At 42.3% G+C, this 24878-nt stretch overlaps 1 protein-coding gene across 19 annotated transcripts in view; it reads left to right on the top strand.

Moving 5' to 3' along the window:
- Positions 1–2027: 2027 nt before the first annotated feature.
- Positions 2028–24878, top strand: part of BANP (BTG3 associated nuclear protein) — a 140948-nt gene continuing 118097 nt past the window's right edge. For 7 of the 19 annotated variants that reach the window (XM_023761080.1, XM_023761089.1, XM_023761091.1 and 4 more), the window contains exons 1-4: positions 2055–2147; positions 3920–4004; positions 13695–13934; positions 14677–14763. The gene's annotated coding sequence lies outside the window, so the exon portion shown is untranslated. Of the gene's footprint in view, positions 2148–2836; positions 3139–3904; positions 4005–13694; positions 13935–14676; positions 14764–24878 lie in introns of those variants that run through there. The other 12 variants (XM_023761084.1, XM_023761086.1, XM_014463116.2 and 9 more) reach the window with 9 other exon arrangements.

Genomic DNA, 24878 nt, shown 5'->3' on the forward strand with positions numbered 1-24878 from the left:
AGGTCATGGTTCGATTCCCGGTCAGGGCACATGCCTGGGTCGCAGGCTCGATCTCCAGTGTGGGGCGTGCAGGAGGCAGCCAATCGATTATTCTCTCTCATTATTGATGTTCCTATCTCTCTCCCTCTCTTTTCCTCTCTGAAATCAATAACTTTATATATATATAAAAGTGGCACACATGGGTGCCAGACCAGCCCGTTCTGTGCCTCCATCCCTCCTACCAGTCTCAATATGCTTTCTTTACTTTTCTAGTTGTAGAACTTCTATTCAGCCAGCTTTCAGGTGGTTCTGAATGATGGTTGTTCTGTATTTTAGTTGTAATTTTGATGTGGTTGTGGGAGGTAGTGAGTACAGGCGTTTACTTACACCACCATCTTGGTTCCTCCCTGATTGGTTTAATTTCTGATCATGACTTTGTCATCAGTGGCTTGAAGCCAAACAGTGTGCAAGGCTGGGCAGGAAGGAGCAGGCAAACCTATACCTGGAAGGGAGCTACAAGCAAGGACTTTGTGATACTTTGAAATAATATGAAAAATATTACCCTACATTTACCTGCTTTCCTGTCAGATGCAAAATGTTAAGAATTCTTACATAGTTAAGTGTATAGATTTGGCTGTGATTGAGGCAGAAGGATAGAAGGCAGAGCTCTCAAGAGGACACCCCCTGCCCCTCGCCTCGGGATTTTTTGTGGTTAGTTTTTAGAATCTCCCAGATGAGCAGACTCAGGTGTTTGGGATTGCAAATCCTGCTTTGGTCTCTTTCCAGCCATGAGGCCTTGTTGAGAAAAATTTTCCAATCTCTTTGGACTTTTCATCTCTACGTAGGACATATCTAATTTCCATAACAATACCTTTTCCAGAGGACCTTCTGTGGTTCTTCTTCGGAATTTCTTTAAGGCACATTTCCTGGAAAGGAATCCAGTGACCAGCCTTAGCAGAACCCCTGAGTGTTAATTCTGGAAGAATTATATCAAAGAAAATGCAAATTCATCTCAACAAGGTTGCCCAACATTGCACAACTGCTTGCCACCCCGAATCAGGGTTTTATTGTTGGAAAAAAGGAAATGATCATGGTAAATCATTTTCTTTTCCAAATGAAAATAGTTCCACAGTCTTGTATTTGAATGACCAAAGGAATTCTTGCTCAGTGTAAACAACTCAGAAAATAGGGGAGAGTATAAAGAAGAAAAACGAAAAGTAATGGTAATTCCAGCACACATGAAAAGTAATGGTGATACCACAGGAATAACATTCCTGGGAATTCTCCATAATGGTGATACCACAGGAATAACATTCCTGGGAATTCTCCATAATTTGGGATTTCCACATTCATGCTATATTTGCATTCATACAGCTTATATTTACATTGGCACAGATGTGATGTATATTCATACAGCTTATATTTACATTGGCACAGATGTGATATATAACATAACATTAATTATATATAAAAATATATCACAATATATTTTTTCCACTCGCGTGCACTCAAGACTGTATTAATGACACTGGGAACCCCTGATTACACCTATTTGGGGTGGGGAGGGAACCCCGCCAGAGCGGGAGCCAGAACACTCGGGAGCGGTGAGCCCGAGCATATGAACTACAAGTCCCAGCAGCCCAAGGCGCGGGCCGGGCGACCAGAGTATGTAGAAACTACTAGTACCGGCAAGCATGGACCAGACGCCGGGACTACAAGTCCTAGAATGCACTGCTCCCGGATCGCGCAGGGCCCTCCGGGATATGTAGTCGTTGGGGGAGAGCTAATTTCTATTCCTTCAATATCAAAGAAAATGCAAATTCCTACAACGGCCCACCAACGCGACTTCTAACCGGCAAGCGAGAAGCCCGGGCGCACCATAGGGAAGTAAAAACTCTTCGGGATCCCAACTGCGGCGCGGGAGCAGGACGCGTGCGCATGCTCGGCGGCTATGGGCGCGGGAGATGGCGCGCCCTGCAGGCCTAGAGCGACAAACCCCGCCCCCGCTCCCAGCGCGCCCGTCCGGGGAGTCTGCGCAGATGATGCAGGGTGGAGGGCCGCGGGGAGCGTCTCCCAGCGCCTGCGCAGATCAGCGGCTTCTCTCGCGAGGACGGGCGCCATTATCGCATCTCCCCGACAAACACCACGAGAATTCCGCAGCCCACACGGTAATTGCAGCTCCCGCAGCCGGTCGCGTCTCCACCTCCCCCTTCCCGCGGGGCGAGACGAGAGCGAGATCTCCCCTCCTCCCTCCTCCCTTCGCCCTCCTCCGGCCGCGGCGCCCGCGCCCTCCGCCCCCACCCGGACGCCCTGCTCGGCCCGCCAACGGCCCGCTGCCTCCGTCCGGTAGCCCCTTCAGCGCCCTCGGGCCCCGCCTCCCCCGTGAGCCCGGCGGGCACCCCTCCTACCCCCGCGTTCCCCTCAGCCTAGTCGGCCCCTCCGGACGCCCCACAGCCTTAGCGTCCCCGGGCACCTCTGCCCCCTGCAGGCCTGCGGGCACCCCCTTAGCCCCGCCGCTCCCTCCCCCCGGGCGCCCCTCCACCCTGTCAGTCCCCCGGTTTCTGAGGCCCCCGACCCCCGCGTCCTCGGGCGCCTAGCGCTCTCCCGCAGCATTCGGACACCGGGGAGCCGGGTAAAGGGCCGAGCGCAGGCTGGTTTTCTTCCCGGAGAAGACGGCTCCTTTCTTTCCATCAGTTTTCTTTCGCACTTGCACTCATCCCGCCCCGCCCCCGCCCCCGCCCCCTGCCCCCTGCCCCGCGGCGTCTGGGTAGGACTGTCCGGGTGACTGGCCCGGACCGGGGGCCACGCCAGCTGCATTGAAACTTGGGGAACAGCCCTGCGAGAGGGGCTCCCCGCAGACGGCCGGCTCGCAGCTGCGGGAGGGGCAGGCTGGCCTCACTTGTGGGGAATGGGAAACTGCAGACGCCCAAGACCCTTCGGTGGCCGCTCCTGTCAGCCCCCTTGCCGTTCGGTGGGCGTCCCGAGTTAACCGGCGGGAATGGAGCCCCGAGAGCCAGGCCGCGAGCAGCGTTCGCTGGATTCGCCCGCGGCTTCCCGGAGGCAGAGGGGGGCGTACGGTGCCTTCTGGGGAGCAGGCAGCGTTAGCTCCGGGGAGGACCCGACCCAGGGCTCCCCACCTGGATGAATGAGGATTTCAGGGTGTGTTTTTTCCCCCCTCCCTATACTTTTTTTTTTCTATTTCTGTGGGTTTAATCCTTTTAAAATGTGACCTTTAGTTTTTTGCTTTGAAGACTTCCCCCCGCCCCCCCCCCCGTGCCTGTGCCTTCCACCTGTGCCTTCCACGTCCACTGTGACATTGCCGTAATAGAGGACTGATTTGTCTGATGAGATGGCAGGGATTGTCTTGATATTGGAGAAATAAATATTCCCCGAAGAACTGTCAACAAGAGTGACTTCCGAGGATGGAGAGCTTGCCTCTCCCGCCTGGAAGTGGAACAGGTGGTTGCTCGCTAGTTGGTGTGACCTGTTCTTCCCAGATGTCCGCCAAGGGCTGTGCGCTGAGACCCACTGCGCTGGTAGAACGAGCACTAAACTACACCAGTTGATGAGAGGGTGGAGTTGTAACTGGAAGTTTGGGAAACAGAAAAATAACGGGATAGTTGAGTGGTCTTCAGTGAGGGAAACGGTACATTAGAAAATAGATGATTGGATAACTTAACGTCCAGCTTTTAGGACAACCCTGGGTACAGATATCCAGTGGTAAAAGGAAACTTGAGAACTGCCTGTAAAGTTCTATCTATTCAGCTCCGTTTCCCCTTTGTCTTGCAGTTAAAATAATATGTTGTTGTCATGTATTCTATCATTGGCTTTAAAACACACACACACACACACACACACACACACACACACACACACACACACCTGCCATTAATGTGCTGTGGCAGGGACTGCTAATCATCTCCAGTGTTTCTCATCACAGCGACCCAGTGAGCTACTGTCCTGTTTTATGGATGAGGTGACAGATCCAGAGGTTAAGTGACTTGCCTACGACACACAGAGCCAAGGTTTGAATGTTCTTAAAAAATTAAACATACGTGTATTTAATATTTTAAAGAAATGTACACAATGAAAAACTTACAATGAAAAGCAACAGTCCCCTGTCCCACCTTTCAGTCCCCCTCCTTATATCTTTTTGTTGTTTCTTCAAGAAGTTCTTAATAGCTCTAAATGATAAGCTGATACTAATTTTACACATCTTTGACGTTACGATAGTATGATTTAGCTCTTAATATATTTTTTCTATCTGCTGAATTCACTATGTTTCAGTTAACTCAAATTTTAACTATGTAAATACTGTTTGTTTCATGGCTAAGTAATGCATTTTCCTTCTAATACAGCTGTTTGTTTTTTCTGTTGTTTGTAATGGCCTTTCTCTTTGCGTTTCCTGCTTCCATTGACTCCTTACATTGTTTTAACCCTTTGAGTGCCAACCAATATCCTAGGAACTATGCTAAAATTGCCAAGGCATTTTTGCTGATTTTACAGCAGTTTAGGAAAAAAATTATGAATCGCAGGTAAATGAAGTTACATATTTAAAAACCTAAGGAAACCTTTACTACATTTGTTTTCTGCACTTAAGTGCCATCTGTCAATAAAGAGTGAACTACTAGCATCTAACGGTGACACTGCAGGAGGAGCGCAATAGCGCTCCGGGCGTGGTTGTACTCTAGGGGTTAAATTCTCAATATAGTGTCAAATCTCTTCAACCTTCCCGGTCCCCTCCAACCCTCTGTCCTTTTTCTAACCTGGATTAACTACTCCATGCCAGCACAGGTATCATCCTGATATTTTCCTTTGTTATACATCTGGACTTGTTCAGGACTCCATATTTTAATCTTGGCTTTTTTCATTTCAATGAGAACCTTTGTAGCCTTATTCCTTTTGGCTAACTTTTTAGGATCCTCTTTCGTTTTAGGACATTTCCAGCATGCCAAAGGATGTGCTCTTTGATCCTGGGGTCTTGTCCTTCAGCCCTGGGAAAGTCTCTTCTTTCATTTATTTGAGAATTTCTTCTGCTCTTTTCTCTTTTACAAGTTCCTGTTAGTTTGATAATGGACATCTTGACCTCCCGAATCTATCTTTATCTTCTTCCTGTGTCATTTTATTCTTATATCTGAGAGAAGGCTTCAATTTATCTTCTAATCCTATTTTAAATTAGAGGTCCGGTGCACGGATTTGTGCACCGGTGGGTCCCTTGGCTTGGACTGCGCCCTCTCACAATCCAGGACCCCTTGGGGGATATTGGACTTCTGGTTTTGGCCTGATCCCCACAGGCCAGGCCGAGGGATCCTAGCGGTGCATGAATCCGTGCACTGGGCCTCACGTATGCATATAAGACAGGGGTGGGCAAACTTTTTGACTCGAGGGCCACAATGGGTTCTTAAACTGGACCGGAGGGCCGGAACAAAAGCATGGATGGAGTGTTTGTGTGAACTAATATAAATTAAAAGTAAACATCATTACATAAAAGGGTACAGTCTTTTTTTTTTTAGTTTTATTCATTTCAAACGGGCCGGATCTGGCCCGAGGGCCGTAGTTTGCCCACGGCTGATATAAGATCTTTGGTTAATCTCTTCCTGCCCTCCCCCTCCCCCCTTCCCTCTGAGATTCATCAGTCTGTTCCATGTTTGCATGCCTGTGCATTGAGCGTCTGCCCCCTGGTGGTCAGTGCATGTCATAGCTACCAGTTGAACAGTCGCTTAGGCTTTTATGTATATAGATTTTTTATTTCCATAATTGAAATGTTAATTTCCAAGAGTATATTTGTTTTATTCCTTTTTCATAGTAGCTTATTGTGTTTTAATGCATTATCTTCTTGACACTGAGGATACAAATAAGGATTGTTTCTTTTTTTTGTTTTCTAATTTCTTGTTTCATTTAATGTCGCTGTTGTCTTTTAAAAAATACTGGCTTCTTGCTTCGTATGGCAAGTATTCCTCAATTATTGGTAATTGTTGTCTAAAGCAAGAGGAAACCGGCAGATCTGAGTCTGTGGGGCTGGTTTTGAAAATGTGTGGGTTTCCCTTTGGGTGATTGGGAACTTGTGTTTGGACCTGGAATGCCAGATGGCTTGAGAGATTTTATCTGGGTCTTTCAGCAAAAGGAAGACCTCTTTGGTTGGGGGTGTCCCACTTGGTCTAGAGCAGCGGTCGCCAACCTTTCAGACCTCACAGACCACCAGTTGTTCCACGGACCACTGGTTGGCAACCGCTGCTCCAAAGGTTTCCTTAAATCAGCAGTCGCCAACCTATCAGACCTCACGGACCACCAGTGGACCACCTGTTGGCAACCACTGGTCTAGAGGGCCTGTTGTACAGCTCTTCTGTACCAGGACTGTCTTCTCTGTGCAGGCGCAGACTTCGAGTTCTGCTGAGAGTCCTGGGTTTTGGGTCCCAGCATGCTGCATGTGGGCTTAGAGCCCTCCTTTGGTTGTACCCACTCTTGTATGCTCTACCTTGCTGTTTCCTATGTCATCGTTAGATTCTCTTAGTTTGCCAGAAATTTGCAAAGTCTCTTGTCTGCCTTCTTATTTTCTTTCTTGTGGGTTTATTATATGCTGTTAAATTCATTTTAATGGGATGAGCAGTGATCACATGTGAACAGCCAGTTCCTTACTATGAGCAAGAATTCCAGAACCTGTTCTCCTCATCACTGTGCTCCTCCTCTCTCCTGCCTCCCAGTGGTCTAGGTGACGATGCCCACTGTCAGTGGGACATGGGGCCAGCCATGATCCCCATGGCTGTTTCCATATTGCAAGTGTGGGTGGATGGTGTTTGTTCCCTGTGGAGGTTCTTCTGGCTCTGCAGCCTTCGAGTGGGTGCCAGGCTCAGCTGGGGAAGGTCAATCATAGATGGGTCTTGTAGCAAAGATTGTGATTTCAGGTTCTTTAGTCGGCTTTCACCATCAGTGTTCTAGGAGAGCCTTTCAGCATGCCAAAGTTTAAGGAATGCTTCTAGTTAAGCAGTGATGACTGAACTCAAAGTGTAATTGTGATGCATTTTAGTCTATTGCCCTTTGAAAGTTGCACACAGTGAAATGCATCAGCTGTGTTTGCCAAGGCCTTGCTAGTGAAGTGGTCCACAGGCCAGCAACATCACCACACTAGGCATTTTAGGGAAATGCATGTTCCCAGGCCCTGCCCAGACATATGGAATTAGAATCTGCAGTTTTGTAAACTTAATTTTGAAGTAATTTTACAAAAGAGTTGCAAAAATTGTTTAGAGAGCTTCCCTGCTCCCTTCACCTACTTCCCCTAATGCTGACACCTTACTAATCAAATATTCTTAGGAAAACCAGAAAATTAACATATCGGCACAGTATATTAACTAAATTGTAGTCCTTATTGAACTTCATCAATTTTCCACTAATATCCTTTTTCTGTTTCAGGATCTAATCCAGGATCCCACAATTTATTCAGTTGTTACGTCTTCTTAAATCTCCAATCTGTGGTATTACATAGCCCAAAAGTATCTTTCCCAAGATATTTGTAAATTGCAAAGGAAAAATTAGTAGATCACAGTGAAAAAACCCAGCAGATACCGCCTTAACATCACCACTAATAATACATAATAATATCAGGTATGATCCACTGAGACGAAATGCATACCCTCAGTCTAATCATGAGAAAACTCAGAGGGACATTTGCCAAAATACTGCCGAGTGCTTTTCAGAAATGTCCAGGTTTTTTTTGTTTTTGTTTTTCTTAAACATTTATTTTCTCATAGTTTTGGAGGCTAGAAATCTGATATCAAGATGTCAGCAGGTTTGGTTCCTTCTCCAGCCTTTCTCTCTGGTTTGCAAATAGATGGCCACCTTGTATCCTCCCATGGTCTTTCCTTTGTACATATTTGTCTGATGTCTCTTCGTTTGTCAAAATTTTCTTATAAGGATACCAGTCAGGTTGGATTAGGGTCCACCTTAATGGCTCATTTTAACTTAACCCCATCTTTAAAGGCCCTGTGTCCAAATACAGTTACATTCTGAGGTACTGGGACTAAGGTTTCAACATGAATTTTTTTGGGGGGGACACAATTCAGTCCATAACAGGTGACAATATGGCAGATATACTTTTCCTAAATAATATTTTCTACAATTTCTATGATGTTTCATTATTTTACAAGGAGCCTAATATTCTTCCTCTATAATAAAAGACAAATATGCTAAGTGTCCGGTCCTCTGTCCAGCCAATCAAAGTGTAATATGGTAATGATATGCTAAGGCTGCTCAGCCGCTTGCTATGACGTGCACTGACCACCAGGGGGCAGGCAGTCAACCGGTCGATAGGTCACTATGACGTGCACTGACCACCAGGGGGCAGATGCTCCGACTGGTAGGTTAGCTTGCTGCTGGGGTCCAGGCAATTGGGACTGAGTGAGACGTGCCGGACACGCCCTGGAGTCCTCCTGCAGTCCCTCCCTGGCTGGCCAACCTCCCGCATCCCTCCCCGGCCCCGATCGTGCACCGGTGGGGTCCCTTGGCCTGACCTGCGTCCTCTCGCAATCCGGGACCCCTCCGGGGATGTTGGAGGGTCAGTTTTGGCCTGACCCGCAGGCTAGGCTGAGGGACCCACTGGTGCACAAATTCATGCACCAGGTCTCTAGTCCTATATAAAAAAGGGTAATACGCAAATTGACCGAACAGTGGAACAACCGGAATGCCTGTGGCCCCTCGCCCTGGCCGGCCCAGCCTCCGAGTGGTTGCCCCCACCCCGGTCGGGGGCGGGACCCGCCGGCAAACCACCTGTGGCCCCTCACGCCAGCCAGCCCGCCCCTGATGGCCGCCATTGGGGCGGGTCAGCTGGAATCCACCAGTGCACGAATTTGAGCACCGGGCCTCTAGTGTGTGTGTGTGTGTGTGTGTGTGTGTGTGTGTGTACACACACACACATACACATACACATATACATATATACATATATGGCTAATATGCAAAGTGTCCCCTTGGGAGTTTGACCAGGAGACTGAGAGTTCGATCGCTTGCTATGATGTGTGCTGACAACCAGGGGGTGATGCAGAACATGGCAGGTGACCAATGGCAGCGGGGTGCTGAGGGAGCGAGGGAAGGAGGAGGCAGGGAGGCGGGGAACCTGATAGGTTCTGATTGCTGGCCAGGCCTAGGGACCCTACCTGTGCATGAATTTCATGCACTGGGCCTCTAGTTATTTTATAATTTGGAAAAGCAACAATATTAGAACAAAAATATTTGCGTTTACATTTAAAATACAGTTAGATTCTATGTGTGATAATTATAGATTTTTCATTTACATGAAATGTCTTCTGGGCATTTGAAAGTCAAGGGATGCCGGACAATTATTGTGAAGGATTAACCCAAGCATTACAGGATGTACAGCGCCCCCTCCCCTTACAGTTGCCAGTGGCACCTCTTCTCCATCACTTGGGCAACCAAAAAATATCTCCCATGGTTTAAAAAAACTCCATTGATCATCACCACTTTAAAGTATAATTTTATACTAATATTTGCAAATGTTTTCTCACCCCTTTAAAGTAACAGAGGAAGAAATCATGCTAATTACCTTTGGCTGTGCCAGTGGGAAGGTTGTGTCTCAATACTGGCAGTTTCATGATAGCTAAAGTTGTCTAAACACTTGGGTTGCGGGAAACGAGTTAAGTCAAATTACAGTCTTGATGCTCAGGAGAAAATATAATAATAGCAAATGGGTAGTGAACCCTGAATATATGCCAGGCACTGTGTAAACTCGGGCCGATTGTAACTGCGTATTACCAAATATTTCATTTCAATCGAACCCATACTTCAAAAGATATAGGCATTTTAACGCGCCATCTTATATTTTGGCGGGAAATTCACCCGACACCGTAGTGTAAAGACAATGAAGCCTCTTTTGCTGCAGTTTATCCAAATTACAGTCTTGATGCTCAGGAGAAAATATAATAATAGCAAACGGGTAGTGAACCCTGAATATATGCCAGGCACTGTCCTAGTTCTCTACATATGCAAAAATTCATTTATTTGCAATAACCCTGTGAGGTAAACGCACCTGAATTAAGCACTTTACAAATATTATGGCATGTGATCGGCACAGAAAAAATGAGATTGCTACAGATTTGGAAACTAAGGCTCAAATCTCTCCTGGGAAGCAGACAGCTTATATGTATATACTTTATTACATGTACAAAATAATGTCAAACAATCAAAGTTATTGCCACAATGAAAATGTAGAGTACCAAAGAAATGCTGTGAATATATTTTCTAAATCGATTTAAGTTAGCAGTCAACCACTTACTGAATATTGTGAGGTTCTGAGTTACTTATCTAATGAGCTGTATTGTGGAGAAGTGATATACTGGTTTTCCCCAGAAGTTATTGTAAAACAACTCAGTTGGGCTAATAGTAGCCCCAATTTTGTGAACTGGTATTTCTCTCCTAAAACAGAAGCAATATTGTGACAAATCCAATAAAAGGCTTTATTTTTATTTTGTTTGTTTGTTTGTTTTATTTTATTAAGAGAAGGCAGTTCCAGAGATTTTTGAGAAAACTAATTTTTATGCCCTGAATTTTTGGGGCATCACCTACTTGGTGTAATTGTTAGTATCAGCTGAAGTAAAATCTTACAAAGGCTGTCAGAAAATGCATAAAAGGCAAATAGGTATGGTTTCTAGCATATCCATACTCTTCTGTTGTGGCTTAAAGTTGATTACGAATAATACTTCAGGAAATAAACTTCAGGTTTTGATATAATTGGAAAAAATTATAAACTTTTCTTTTTAAAATAATATGTTTTATTGATTTCAGAGAGAGGGAGAGAGAAGGGAGAGAAAGAAAAAAACATCAATGATGAGAGAATCGTCAATCAGCTGCCTCCTGCATGCACCTTACTGGGCACTGAGCTTGAAACCTGGGCATGTGTCCTGACCAGAAATTCAACTGTGATCTCTGGTTCATAGGTCGACACTCAACCACTGAGCAACACTGGCTGGGCAAAAATTATAAATTTAATAAGCTTTTCCTGTTTTTTGTTTGTTTTTTTCTGTATTCCCCCTCACCACATAGTAGTCTGGGGATCTTTGTCTGATCCACTGTTTTGAGTTAAATGCATTTGCTTTTTTCTAGGTTGATTTTCAGGATAAAGCACACAGTTGTTTATCTTAAAACTTAGACTTTTCACAAACATTTTCCTTTTATTATTGTAAAACAACACATCAATGTAAAAGAAAATCCTGAAAAAACCCCTGTAGTCCTACCACATTAATGTTATATATCTGAGAATATTTTTCCAGTTTTTATCTGCAAAAGATAATTTTTAACATAATTTGTCTACATATGTACATAACATTTTCAGTGACTTTTACTTTAAAACATGACAGTTATTTTCCCTATTCCATACTTCTCATGATAATCTAATCCATTTCTTTGAGTGGTTGTACCATAACCTGCTTACTAGTTTTTTTATTCTTGGTCATTTAGGTTGTTTCTAGTTAATCTATAGATGGAATGTGGCCATTAATAGAAGTGCCAGTCTTGAAAGACAGGGAAAGACTCTCTTTGCATTTAAAAAGTTGTCAGGGTTGCATATTCACTTTGATGTTGAAGAAATGCTTCTGTGTTAGATGGTCGTCAAGGATATGAGACATAATGAACCACAAATCTTGTTTTGTGTGTTGGTTATTTAGGTGTGCTAGGGCCAAGTTCTAGATGATTTTTCATTAATGATTTATTGATAACATCTGTTATAGCTTATTAGCTTTAGTTTTTCCTTATGATCTTCATCTGTACTACATGTATCCTGAAAACATTAGCTATACAATTAAATATGTTACGTGACGGTGCAAGACTGACTTTAAAATGCCCATGTACAATAAACATTTTCTCATTTTGAAGAAAAGATTTCTGGGGGGAAATACACATTAAGGGTCTCAATGAGAATGTCTCCGATAAAAGTTTTAAAAGCCCTCCCAAAACCAGAATTAAATAAAGATTGTTATTGTGTTCTCTGATTTCACATAAAAACAAAATCACATAATGAATTGTTTGTCAGAAGTGCTCTGAACCATTCTGAAATATTCATTTTTGCGGATATGAGGAGTTTTAGGATTTTGAAAGCAAATATTGAGTGGGATTACATGGTTGCAATTTGCTCTTAAAAAGCTATACTTGTCTTCTTGTTCATGGACAGTTTTGGAGCTCATTTAGCACATCACAGAACAAGAATCTTAGCAGTCATCTCTGCCTTCGCAAATAGTTTTAAAAATAACTTCTAGGTTTCCCACTTTTGTGCAGGATGTGAAACCACTTAAAAATGAGAGCCTCAGCTACTCATCTCATTTATGCCCTCTGCCTTGCCTTTGGCTCTGTCCACTGTCCAGGGCTGTGCTCAGCCTGTCTCCATGGACGAGAGGGTGCCTGTCCTCAGTCCTAAAGTCAAGGAGCAGAAGGAATGCCCTTGACCCCTTCCCACTCCCCATTGCAGTGGCGAGGTTGGGCATCCACATCATAGTGCTCCAAAGTAAGTCTCTTAAGTGGAAGTGGAGCTTGGCATCAGCACCCAGGGCCTCCCATTGCTTGAAACCTGTGGATATTTTTGAATTAAAATGATAGAACCATTTACTTCTTAAGCCACAAGCAGATAGTTTGCCCCAAATGCTGTAAAATCATGAAATCGGTTCCTATTTTGAATTGACATCTCTGCATTTTCCACATTTACCCATAGTTAGGAACTGTCTGATATGATTAAAATGTTTTGGATTATCTACCTCCATGATGGGGTGACAGTAAAGTTCACTTTGTCTCTTTAAGAAGCCTCACATTGGGTACGGTGGGATGGTGGTGGTGTGCATGATGAGGTGCCCCAGACAGGTAACACATGGTGGGATTTCTTACAAGGTATGAGCATGGAAGAATAAAATCTGTCTAAAAGGCCAGAGAAAGTGAAGAGATAAGAATAGTTATTTTAGTTAAATCCCTGAAAAAGTTGATAAGTGGAATTGAATGTGGGGAAATTGACTACCATTACCTTGTCCTAAGTTATTTTTATATTAGCATTTTAAATAGTTGAGCACAAGTAAGGCATCAAAAGTGAAAGTTGGGCAGAGGGCCCAGGTTGGGGTGGAGGCCTGGCTATTCTTGTTAAAGAATTTACCAGGTGACCGAAAAATACACAGGGAGTACTCGGAGATTCAGGAAAACCCATTTATTTCTGAGTGAATACGGAGGATGCTTTCTCTTCATACCCTTTGGTTTCTTTGTCCCCCAAATATGGCAGGCTTCCGGATCTTTCGTGGGCTTTGCAAAAAGCCCCCTGTGTTGGGATGGGGGACGTGAGACCACACCCAAAGGCCTGGCCTGGCACAGTGCTGGTAACCCCCTTTGGGGGTTGTGTATGGTTCATGGTTTATGGCCTGTGTAAAATGGGACTGTTCTGGGAAACTGGTTCTGCAAGACAGGACAAGCATCAGTGGAGTTAGTTATCGGCTAGTAAGAGTGTGTGTTAGAAGGCAGGTTACTGGCACAGATTCAGATTGCTAGCCACCACCCCACCCCCATGTCTTATTTTCCCCTTCATTCTTACCAGAGCACTGTCGGGAAACCTGGGCCTGCGTCGAACCAGTCAGCCTGTGGACTTTGCGATTGTACTGACAAACCTTTTAGTAATAGATTTACATTGTGTGCTTCAAAAGCTGCTGCTTGTAGTCTCCAGTGATTTTTCCTTTTTCCTTAAGGTGGAAAATCATCAAATAACTTGAAGCAAAGGTTAACCTTTCTGAATTAGAAGTGGGTTTGGATAAACTGGCAGTGAAAACATGGTATGTGTGCTGCTGGCATTGCCTGATTGGTGTGAACTACATGTCCCCTGAATATGGCCTGGGACACAGGCATCTTAATCTTACTATATGGAGCAGGGAAGAACTCAAGCTGCAGTTCCTGCTGTCACCATGCAGTGCAGCCCTGCAATTCCGTTGGTAGGTGGGTGGCCAGGTTGGGACTTCTGTTGCCAAGCCCGCCTTATGGATACTCTCATCAGTGGGAGTCGGGCATGGGCCTTGGGGGCAAAGTACTGTGTTAGGCTTTTATGCCCAGAACACTTCTCTGAAGATGTCAAGTAGTTCACAACCCACGTGTTTAGACTGACTGACAAAAAAAGGCTGATGTTCTGTTAACCATTTAAAAGTTGCAGCTGTCAGGGGGCAAGCACAGTTTTCAATTAATTGAAATTACACATTTTAATATTTACAGGATTTAACTAATTTCACTTTTTATTTTTGCAAAATGAGGACTTACTATTTATTGTTATTTTAAATTTGTGTAATTTAAATTTGTATAATTTGTATTTGTATAAAATGCAGTCATACTATGTTAGGGAGGAGAAAGGAAGCTCAAGGACATACAATAAGCTGAAAGCAAATACATACTGCTAGGGGTTCCCTCCACACAGAGCTGTTAATAAAAAATTCAGTTCAGCTTGCTTCATGGATTCTCCCAGGATCATTCAAGAGTCAGTAAGGCTGCTTTGCCTTATTGGGATGTCTATGAATCCACTATAATCTGAATCATAAATTGCTCTTTATAGCTAACAGGAGGTGGATCAGCAAGAACCAATTCAGGCCTCTAGGTAACTGAACAATCCTATAATAGCGGAGGCACCTCTAAGGAGGTCAAGATTACTATTCTTCAATAATTGTCTTTAATTTCTTTATCCTTCAGCCTCAAGAGGCAGTTTCAAGATTCTGTAGATGCTGCGGACATCATTAAACACGAGGGCAGAGGCCAACAAACATTTTCTGTTACAGGGTCAGAAAATATTTTTGGTTTTGGGATCTCTGTCACAGCTGCTCAACTCTTTGCCCTTGGAGGGTGGAAGCCTGAATGGGGATGGTTATTTTTCAATGAAACCTACCTACAAAAACTGACACCAGTCTAGATTTGGCCCTTGGGCTGTAGTGTGTGAATTCCCAAGCTCTAGACTAAAAGTTCTGCAAGTTGGAGAAAGAAATCATGGTTGGAAGTTCAATAACAGTATGATGATAGTAAAGCATACTTCAGCTGGTGCCAAGCACTGTGCAAAGTGTCATTTAGGCATTACTCTCTTAGTCTCCTCTAGCATCCATGCTCGTCACTGCTGACTTGGAGAGTTTGGGGGCAATCTGGAGGGATGCACTGAACCATCTGAGAGTGAAGGTCAGAATCTTTTAGTTTATTTTGAGAAAATCTACTTGGAAAGAAATTGTCAGTGGCAGCCTCTTAGAAGTATAATTAGCATTGGCAAAGTCACCTTCAAATGAAAATGCTTCTATCCATCCTCACGACCACCTTTTTTGGAGAAAAAGCCTCAAAATCTCTATAGGATTTTTTTTTTTCAGGCTTAGAAGTTGTAAGAATTGTACAAAGAATTATATAGTTTCCTACATTCTCAGATGTTAATATTCTATATTTGCTTTATTTCTATAACTGTGTGTGTATACATATTTTTTTCCTGAAGTTTGACATACTCTCTTTTAACTACTTACATTTTTAAAAATTATATTTTTATTTATTTCAGAGAGGAAAAGAGAGGGAGAGAGAGATAGAAACATCAATGATGAGAGATTCATCGATTGGCTGCCTCCTGCATGCCCCATATTGGGGACCGAGCCAGTAACCTGGGCATGTGCCCTTGACTGGAATTGTACCTGGGACCCTTCAGTCCACAGGCCAACTGAAGCAAACTGGCTAGGACAAGTGTCTGTTTCTTAAAAAGGAGGACATTCTTATATAACCACAGTCCAATTATTCAAATTAAGAATTTATCATTGATGCAGCTCTATTATCTAAGCAACAGATCTAATTCAGATTTTACTAATTATCTCAATAATGTCCTTTATACTGAAAGAAAAGGGGACTCCTTTATGAACTTAGATGAATATATTTCCCCCCAAGAATATTTGGCCCCCATGATGATACTGTGGTGGATGTGTCTGCCAGGGCCGTGTGTGGTCAGCCAGTGTCTGCCACATGACCTTAGCAGGCCTCCCCATGCTTTTGTCCATTTGCTGCTTTAGATCATGTTAACTAGTTCTCCTTGGTTATCCACTCTGCCTCTGAGGGATTGCACTTGTCTGACATCTGTTGTGTGGGTCAGAAATGTCTGGAATGGTCCCTGCATCTGCATCTGCCACCTGCCATTGTTAACTTTGTTATTTGTTCTAATGACTGCTCAGGTCGGGAGCTAATTTTCTCTTGTTTTTATGTTGCTGGTTAGGATTATAAATTCCTTTAACATTTTGGCATAATCTAGTTGTTTGGTTTGGATTCTGTAAAATTGTGAGGTGGACAAAGGAGATTAGGACATTTAGCCCTGAACTGCTGACCACCTCCCTCTCCAAGCTTTGCAGTATGAGGCAATAAACAGGAGGAACAGATGGATGGTAAAAGGATTTCAGTTTTTAAAGGGAGCTGAGAGATGGATGGATGCACAGGCCCAAACTCCAGGGAAAGGAAACGAGAACACATGGTGATGGCTAACATGTGGGCTTAGTTAAGGACACAAAATGTGTTACTGTGGGAGTGTGCTCTGTTTCCCCCCATCCCACTTCACTGCTCTCTGGTCTCCTGTTTCCCTAATATTCATGGTGTATGTTTCAGATAAGGGGAGCATTTAGGGATGGGCCTATTTCTGTGAAATGGGAACACACCTGCATCAAAGGTTGGGAAGATTAAATGAGATAATGTTTAATATAGTGTTTAGGATTCAATAAATGGTAGCTCCTATAATTATTGTTATCATCAACTTTACCTGTCAGGTTATATATCTTTTTATGCTTGCCAACCTCAAATGGTGCTGATTTAATTGGTAGAGGTTTGCATATAGTCTGAATTTTGTCTGTGATAAACTTACATCATATAATTTTAGATAGTTAGAATTGGACAGGAGCTTAGAGGTATTGTAAATTTGTACAAGTTGCTAATTAAAAGCTTGGCTGTGATTGTAAAGTATACACTTGTTAACAAGTGCAAGAACCTACAATAATTGCACTTCTGTGAGGAACCTGCCAGTACCACATGTAGGCCCACACTCTGAGGGCGTGGAATCACAGCCCCCTGGCCCAGCAGAAGTCCTTAATAGTCTTTAGGGTTAAGACACCCTCCTGTTCTCTCCAGGGAAGTGACTTTTCTGTTGTACTTTATTGTAAATTGTGATTACTATATGGTGTTGTAATTTTGGTGTATTATTTGATATTCAGTGATAATTTTAAATTCTATTAGATGATTTTAGACAATTTGCGATTTTGAGTATGAATTCGTACTGTGTTAGGGCCAATATTTCTTATAAGAACAGCTGAGTGGTTCAGTTGGTTGAGCATTTATCCTGTGCACCAAAAAGTTGCCTGTTTGATCCCTGGTCCAGGACATGTACGGAAGGCAACCAATCAATGTTTCTCTTTCTCTTTCTCAACATGTCCTTGGGTGAGGCTTAAAAAAAAAAAAGAACATATGTCAGTGGAAAAATGACTTTAAAATTTTACCTCTAATTCAGTATTTGATTATAAAGTGAGCTATAGTTGAATTTAAGTATATAAATATCAAAATCAATATAATATCTCTCTGAAACATAACTTTTTTCAGTAGAGGTACAAACATTGACTTATGTCATCTAATTCATTTTCACATCTCTAAATGTTTTTCATTTTAACGGTAAAATATAGAGGTATAAATGCAGTGAAAGTGTAGGAGAGAGCATCAACTGTGGTCTCCAAATACAGGGGTGGGCAAAAGTAGCTTACAGTTGTAATACAAATATATAATACAATAATGAATAAATAATAATACAAGAATAAACTGTTTCATGTACTCACAACTGTAAACCTACATTCCCATCATGCCCACCACTGTATTTAATGTTTTCACTTAAAAATTTTTTTTACAAAAAAATTTATTTCATAGAGGAAGGGAGAGAGAGAGAGAGAGAGAGAGAGAGAGAGAGAGAGAGAGAGAGGAACATCAGTGATGAGAGAATCATTGTTCAGCTGCCTCCTGCATGCCCCACACTGGGGATGGAGCCCGCAACCTGGGCATGTGCCCTGAACCTGGTTCAGAGGTCGACGCTCAACCACTGAGCCACACCAGTTAGGCTTCTCTTGACTTTTTTAAATTAGAAGATAATTAAACCAAGATTCCTATTGTCCTTGCAGCAGAAGGTTTGAAAGAGCTGTCAGGGCATCAAGGCATGAGTTTCAGGATTATCTGTGTTTGCAGGATCATTTGAACCTGAAGATCATTACTTTCTTCACTAACGCATTTGTGGATGACTCCTGTGTGCCCAGCGTGGTGCTTGTGTTAGTGATGATTCACGGCATAGAGCAATTGTTTTTACATTAAAGTGAGACTTTCAGCCACTAGAGGAGCCATTACAGCCCCAAAGCAGCTGTAGACAGTATGCAGACAGCTGGGCATGGCTGTATTCCAATAAAACTTTACTTGTGGACACTGAAATTTGAGTTTCATATAATTTGACATTTCAAAATATTGCTTTTCTTTTGATTTGGCTCATGGGTTGTACAAAAACAGGTAGAGGGCCAGATTTGGCCCATACGGTCATTGTTTGCCAATCATTGGCTTAGAATGCATTTGTTGGGTGAGTGAATAAAATGAGATTATATACAGGCAGGCAGGAGGTAGCCAGACTAGGAAAGGCTTGAAACCTGGATGGAGGAGTTTAGATGTGATGCCGTCAGCAGAGGAGGGCCATGGAGGTGCTGAGCTGGGCTCTGAGAGGATGAGCCCTCCAGAAAAATCACTCTGGAACTTACAGGATGGATGAGAGAGGATTGGCTTCTTGCCTCAGCCATGTGTAACTTTGGGAGGGACAAAGGGACACTCATTCTGTCAAATCAGTGGACTCAGCTTTAGAGTGTGTCCCAGAAAGATGATGCCTACACATCAGACTGGAGGCAGGGACTGGGCAGGAGGCCAGTTCATGGATAATGAGGCACTTAGCAGACCAGGTGCAGTGGGAGAGAGGTTGGAATCAATAAGCGTGAAGAAACTATAGGATAGGGTCTGGTGATGGTTGGATACTTATGGGTAACAGAGCAGAGAGAGTTAAAAAAAAAGTGCAGGGTTCTTTCTCAGAGGGGTTGTTATCTCCTTGATCAATATTCTTGGGGAAAAGAAGCTAACAGGGACATGAGAAGAGTTCATCTTTGAAAATATTGGAATAGATTTCATTGTCTGTTGTCTAATGGGCATAGGGTGGTTTGAAATACTGGACTCGGGAAAGTTGTTGGTGAGAGTTTAAGGTGGCAAAATTTTGGGAGAGATGGTTGTCAGTTCGGTAATCAAAGTGAGTGCCTGCCAGCACCCTCTGGGAGACAGTGCCTTCCATTGTGCTGCTCTGTTTCCTGAAAGCCCGGAAGGGGCCGCACAGGCACCTGCAGCCTGTTGGTTAGTCACTGCACTGCAATTGGAGTGGCCCATGTGACATGGAGCCAGGGGGTGGACATGCTCTGCAAGGGACAGCTTTCAGAGGAGGACAGAGGTCTCAGGTGGACCCTGGAGCAAGGCCCCAGGAAAGGGAGGAAGACATGGATGGGTGGCCTGAGTGAAGAAGAAAAAGAAATGCTGATGCTAAAAGGCAGTCAGAAATTGTTTACAGGGCTCTTGTCTGGTCTCTTGGAGAAAAGGTCCAGTCCAACAGCGAGTTTGGAAAACAGATTTTTTTGGGGGGATTCAGAATGGAGTGGGAAGAGGCAATGTTTGTGGATGGGCTTGGGCTCTAGAACATGTTCTAGGAGTTTGGCACAGGAGAGATGTGATGATGGTGGCTGGTGGCAGGCAGAGTGGATTGGAGAGTTTTATTTTTGTTTTTTTCTAAAGACTGACTTATTTTAAAATCTTTTATTTTGTAATAATTTGAGATTTGCAGATAATAGCAGAGATAGTACAGCTTGTTCTTGTGTACCCCACACCCAGTTTCTCCCCATTAACAACATGCACCACCATGATGTGGGACAGTGTTTGCCAACATGAAGCTCTCCAAGCTCTGCTTGATGGAGTGTGAGCATGTTTTACTAAATCAGTGATTTTGTGCTACTTCCTCCTAACTTTAATCTAGAGAAAAGTTGCTAGAAGAGCACAATGAATATACAGGTGTATAGCCTTCATCTAGATCAGTGGTCCTCAACCTTCCTAATGCCACGACCCTTTAATACAATACAGTTCCTCATGTTGTGGTGACCCCCAATTTCATTGTTACAAATTGAACATAATTAAAGCCTAGTGATTAATCACAAAAACAATATGTAATTATATATGTGTTTTCCGATGGTCTTAGGCAACCCCTGTGAAAGGATCGTTCGACCCCCACAGGGGTCGCGACCCACAGGTTGAGAACCGCTGATCTAGATTCACAAAGGGTTATTAACATTTGTGTGGGTTTTTTCCTGCATTTGAAAGTAAGTTGGAGAGATCACCTTATTTTATCCCTAAATGCTTGAGCACTCATATCTGAGAGCAATGACATTCTTTTACAAAACTACACATAAAAAAATGAACAATAATTCAGTGTTTTACTAAAGATTCTGTCCATATTTAAATTTCCCTTGAAATCCTTTTATGGCTGAACCCCACCCCATCCCCAGGACCTTACTTCATCTGGCAGGTCTCCTTAGTTAATTGAGAGCAGATCTCTGCTAGTTTGTTCTGTGCCATGGACTTTTTAAGACTCCCAACCAGTAGACCTGCACCTCTGACCCCTTCGTTCTTGCTCTGTCCCCTCCTGACTCTCTCAGATCTCCTCCAGTTCTGGGCAGCCTTCCTTGATCTTCCAAGGCCAGGGTAGCTGCCTCAGTCTGTGTTCCCCTAATGCTGTTTTAGCTATGGCTAAGCAGTAGATCCCAAGTGTTACTTGTTAGTATGCATCTTAAGGGTAGGGTTACATTCTCCTCCCTTGTAGCGTATGTTTAGTTGTATGTATGTGCAGTGTGTGCCCAATGATTATTTGTTAAATAATCTATGAATGAATGCAGTAAGATCACAATACTAATTGTGTAAAAGAGTTCATAGAGACTTATTAAACTTTGTCTTGGAACTATGAAATAAGGTTAAGGTGTTTTAGCCTATAGTCAATTGTACATTATTAGACTTCTGCATCTTTGGCAGTTGTAGTATTTTATTTGATCAGAACAGATGATACTTCACAATGTAAGTAATTTAGTAGCTGTCAGGGAAGAATTAAAATATGGGTGTTATATATGTAAAAATCAAAATTTTTGTTGCAAGATATATTCAGGCTTCTGCAATATTAGTTATATTTACCGTTGGCAGTTGGTAAACCAAGTAAAAGTTGCTTTTAAATGCATTTATAGTTTATATTTTATAGTAGGATTAATCTGGAATTCACATTAATTCATATGTGGTTCTTAGGTTTTCTTTCTAAAAATGTACCTGAAAGCAGTGGTTGTCAAAGTGTGGTCTACAGAACCCCAGGGTGTCCTTGAGACCTTCCCAGGGGTTCTGTGAGATCAAAGCAGTTTTCATAATGATCGTAAGTGGTCATTGCCTTTTTTGCATGTTGATGTTTGCACTGATGGTGCAGGGTCATTGGTGGTAAAACTGATGCTGCTTTAGCACAATTGAGGCTGAGGCCCCAAGCTGCGGTTGTACCATTTTATTCTTTACTGCCATGCAATTTTTAAAAAATTTTATTCACCTAAGAATGTACTTGATGAAGCAGGGTAAATCTCAACCCAGTACACCTCTTTTTAAGACAGGATGTATGTGGAAAGCAGTTGTGCTGCATTTTGGAGTTAGAGGATTCCCTCAAGGACAAGTCCTGCAATTATTTGAGTTGCTAGCTGAACTAGCCACTTTTTTTCATGGATCACTAGAAAAGAATAATTGACAAACTACAATTTTCCTACTTAATGAACAAATTCAGCTTGCCACTTCAAGGAAAGCAACTAACACAATTGCCAGTGATACAAATTGAACTTTCAAGTGAAATTGGAATTTCAGAAAGCTTGTATCTGCTGCTATGAGCCTGATAGCTTCCTAATACTTAAAGACTTTCTGATGAGATCAGTGCTCATATCAATGAATGTAATGCTTTTGATAGTATATTATAAACAACATTCAGAACTCAGTGAATCAGTATTTTCCAGATGACAAGTGCATGGTGTTTCAAAATCACACTTGTGTAAAGGTCCATTTAAAGGGCAGTACAGACCAATGGATTTTAAAGTAATAGTGTACAAAAAGTTCACTCATATGGTTTTAGATTTCACATTGCAGCAAGCCTTTAGGAAAAATAAAACACTTGTTGAGTTTTGGTATTGTATTAAAGAAGAATATCTACAATTATCTGAAGGTTATTAAAATATATACTCTTAAAAAATAAAATAAAATACATACTCTTCCCTTTCCCAGCAGCACCTCTTTGTGAGGCTGGGTTTTCTTCATATGCATCAACCAGAACAATCTATTACAACAGATTGAAAGCTGAAGCAGATATGAGAATCCAGTTGTTTTCCATTAAGTCTGACATTAAAGAGATTTGTAAAAATGCCAAACTGTGTTCCTCTTCTTTAGATTTTGCTGCTTTTGTTGTTTTGGAAAGTATAGTCTATTTTCATAAAAATGTTTGTATGTTAATATGTAATGTGTTGGTTTTTATAATTTTAAATGAATAAAGAAATATTCAAACATTTTCTGTTCTAATTTCAAATGTGATAACTATTGATAGATATACCTATACAAGCACAGGTTTTGGGCCTTTCTAATTTTAAGATGATAAAGGGGGTCTTTAGACCAGTGAGTCTGTGGATTGTGACAGTGAGTGCTGTGAGATCAACTTAAATCCATTTTCTTCTCTTTTCTGCATTTGTGGTTTATATTTGAGGAGGTTTACATATTTTGGAAAACGAATAAAAGTGACTAATTTAATCAAACATTAAATTAGCTCTCTCAGGCTAGTTTGATCTTTTCCTAATTTTAAACTAATTTTCCTAATTTTAATCTTATGCACGGTCTTAAAGAAGAAACAATATGGCCTGAATTTCCCTAATTGGAAACCATAGGAAGAAGTATTTCTTGCTTCCTAATTTCCTAGTTTATCTATTACCAGTCATTTAGTCAAATTGCTCTTTGTTCCCTATTTCATCCTTTGCATATTTCCCCTCCCACCCCACACTGATTTTGGGAGAAAAATAAGTAAACTGAGTCTTTCCCCTATATCTCAGTTTAATAAAAATTTGTTTCTTTGCTTACTTCATACTGGCTTTTAATTAATTATTTTATTACTATACTTATATAAAAAAGATTTGACTAGATGGAATGCTCTTTAGTTTCTTGGAGGTTTCCCTGTTCCTGGAGATTTAGCTTTTTAACTAGGCACCACTTAGCTACTTCCTCACATGGGATTGGAAATTACTGTTACGATTTTTATGGCATTGTGGACTTGACATTTGGGTGGGGTGTGGTGGGTGATGTAATGTCAAGAATACAACCATATACCTATACAAGCACAAGGTTTTGGGGCCTCATTAATTTTAAGGCTCCAGGGAGGTGGAGTCTGCTATAGGACCTTGGTGATGGTCCTTCCTCATCACTTCTGTACCAAGCGTCTTTTCTGTAGAATTGTACTCAAAGACTTGTATTTAGGCCCATCTCCCTCTTGTACTTGTTCATGGACAGTTATAACCCTCAGAGTAATACATTCAGATTATATTTTTGTCATCTGTAAAGTGAAGTTAGGTTAGCACTAGATGACTTCCAAGGCCCCTCCAAGATATGAAAAGGGTATATATACCAAGCGTTTTACCCATGACTTGTGGACTGCGTCTCTTTAGTCACTCTGCATGTATCTGATAGCTGGTAAATAAGTCTAGTAGAGCAGGTCACTGCCCTGGGAGGTTATACACCTGGCTGCATTGTTCTACCTCCTGTGGAAATCATCTGATCTAAGTCAGACTCAGCAGGGTTGGTATAAGAAACTGCTCTATGAAGACCGCCCTAAAAAACTGATGGGAAAATTGTCCCATATGTTGTGACATCCCTAATGAGATGATCCAAGTGATGTCATTTTCACAGTAACTGAGAATATCCCTGTGTCCATACAGCGAGGCTTTGTTTGGTTATTTTTTTCTTGCTGCCATTTTCACATAATGAGAGCTGATAGTTTATAGTGTTTTCTTTTTTAACCTTTACTGCTGAAGCTAAGTTTATTGCTCAATCACAGGAGCCTTTCTTTTTTTCCTGTTTTAATGACCTTGTGAGTTTATTGTATGGGTCCAAATTTAAAGTTTATTTAAAAATTAAAAATAAATTTGCAGTTCTGTATTTTAGCTGATGAATAGCTGCAATGTCTTTTGCTGATGGCTGACAAGCAGCTTGTTGTATTTTCACTGTTAGCGGAAAGTGTAATTCACATGAAGTTCACAGTCATAAACTAAATAGCTTCGTGACTTAATTATGGTACATTCCTATTGAAATCAAAACATAAATTGAAAGAACTTTGAAGACCTAATCCATGGTTTTTAAGTAGAAATGCTGACCTTCATAGCTCTGCATTGCTGTGTAACTCTATAATGGGTCTTCCACTAGATTCATCACATGTGTGTTCATTGAGGGCCAGCATGTGCCAACCCTGTGCTAGACAGGAAGCAAAATGAAAATTCCTGCCCTGATGGAGCTGATCTTCTAGTAGGGAAGACAGATTTAAACGAAATGAACATTTAGCACATGTAGTAAGTTGGACAGTAAGTGCTTTTCGAAGAAGCAGGAAGGGAACAGGGAGGTGGGTGCTGGTGGTGGGTGTAATTGAATGGGCGTAATTCAATTATGGAATTGGCAGTAGGTGGTGGAGGGGTAGGCGGGTGTCCGGGTGTACCTGCACTCGAGAGGCCTCTTTGGATGGGGGTGAGTGAGGAGCA

The sequence above is a fragment of the Myotis lucifugus genome, unplaced genomic scaffold, assembly GCF_000147115.1.
Source record: "Myotis lucifugus unplaced genomic scaffold, Myoluc2.0 scaffold_198, whole genome shotgun sequence".
In the NCBI taxonomy this organism is placed as follows: domain Eukaryota; kingdom Metazoa; phylum Chordata; class Mammalia; order Chiroptera; family Vespertilionidae; genus Myotis; species Myotis lucifugus.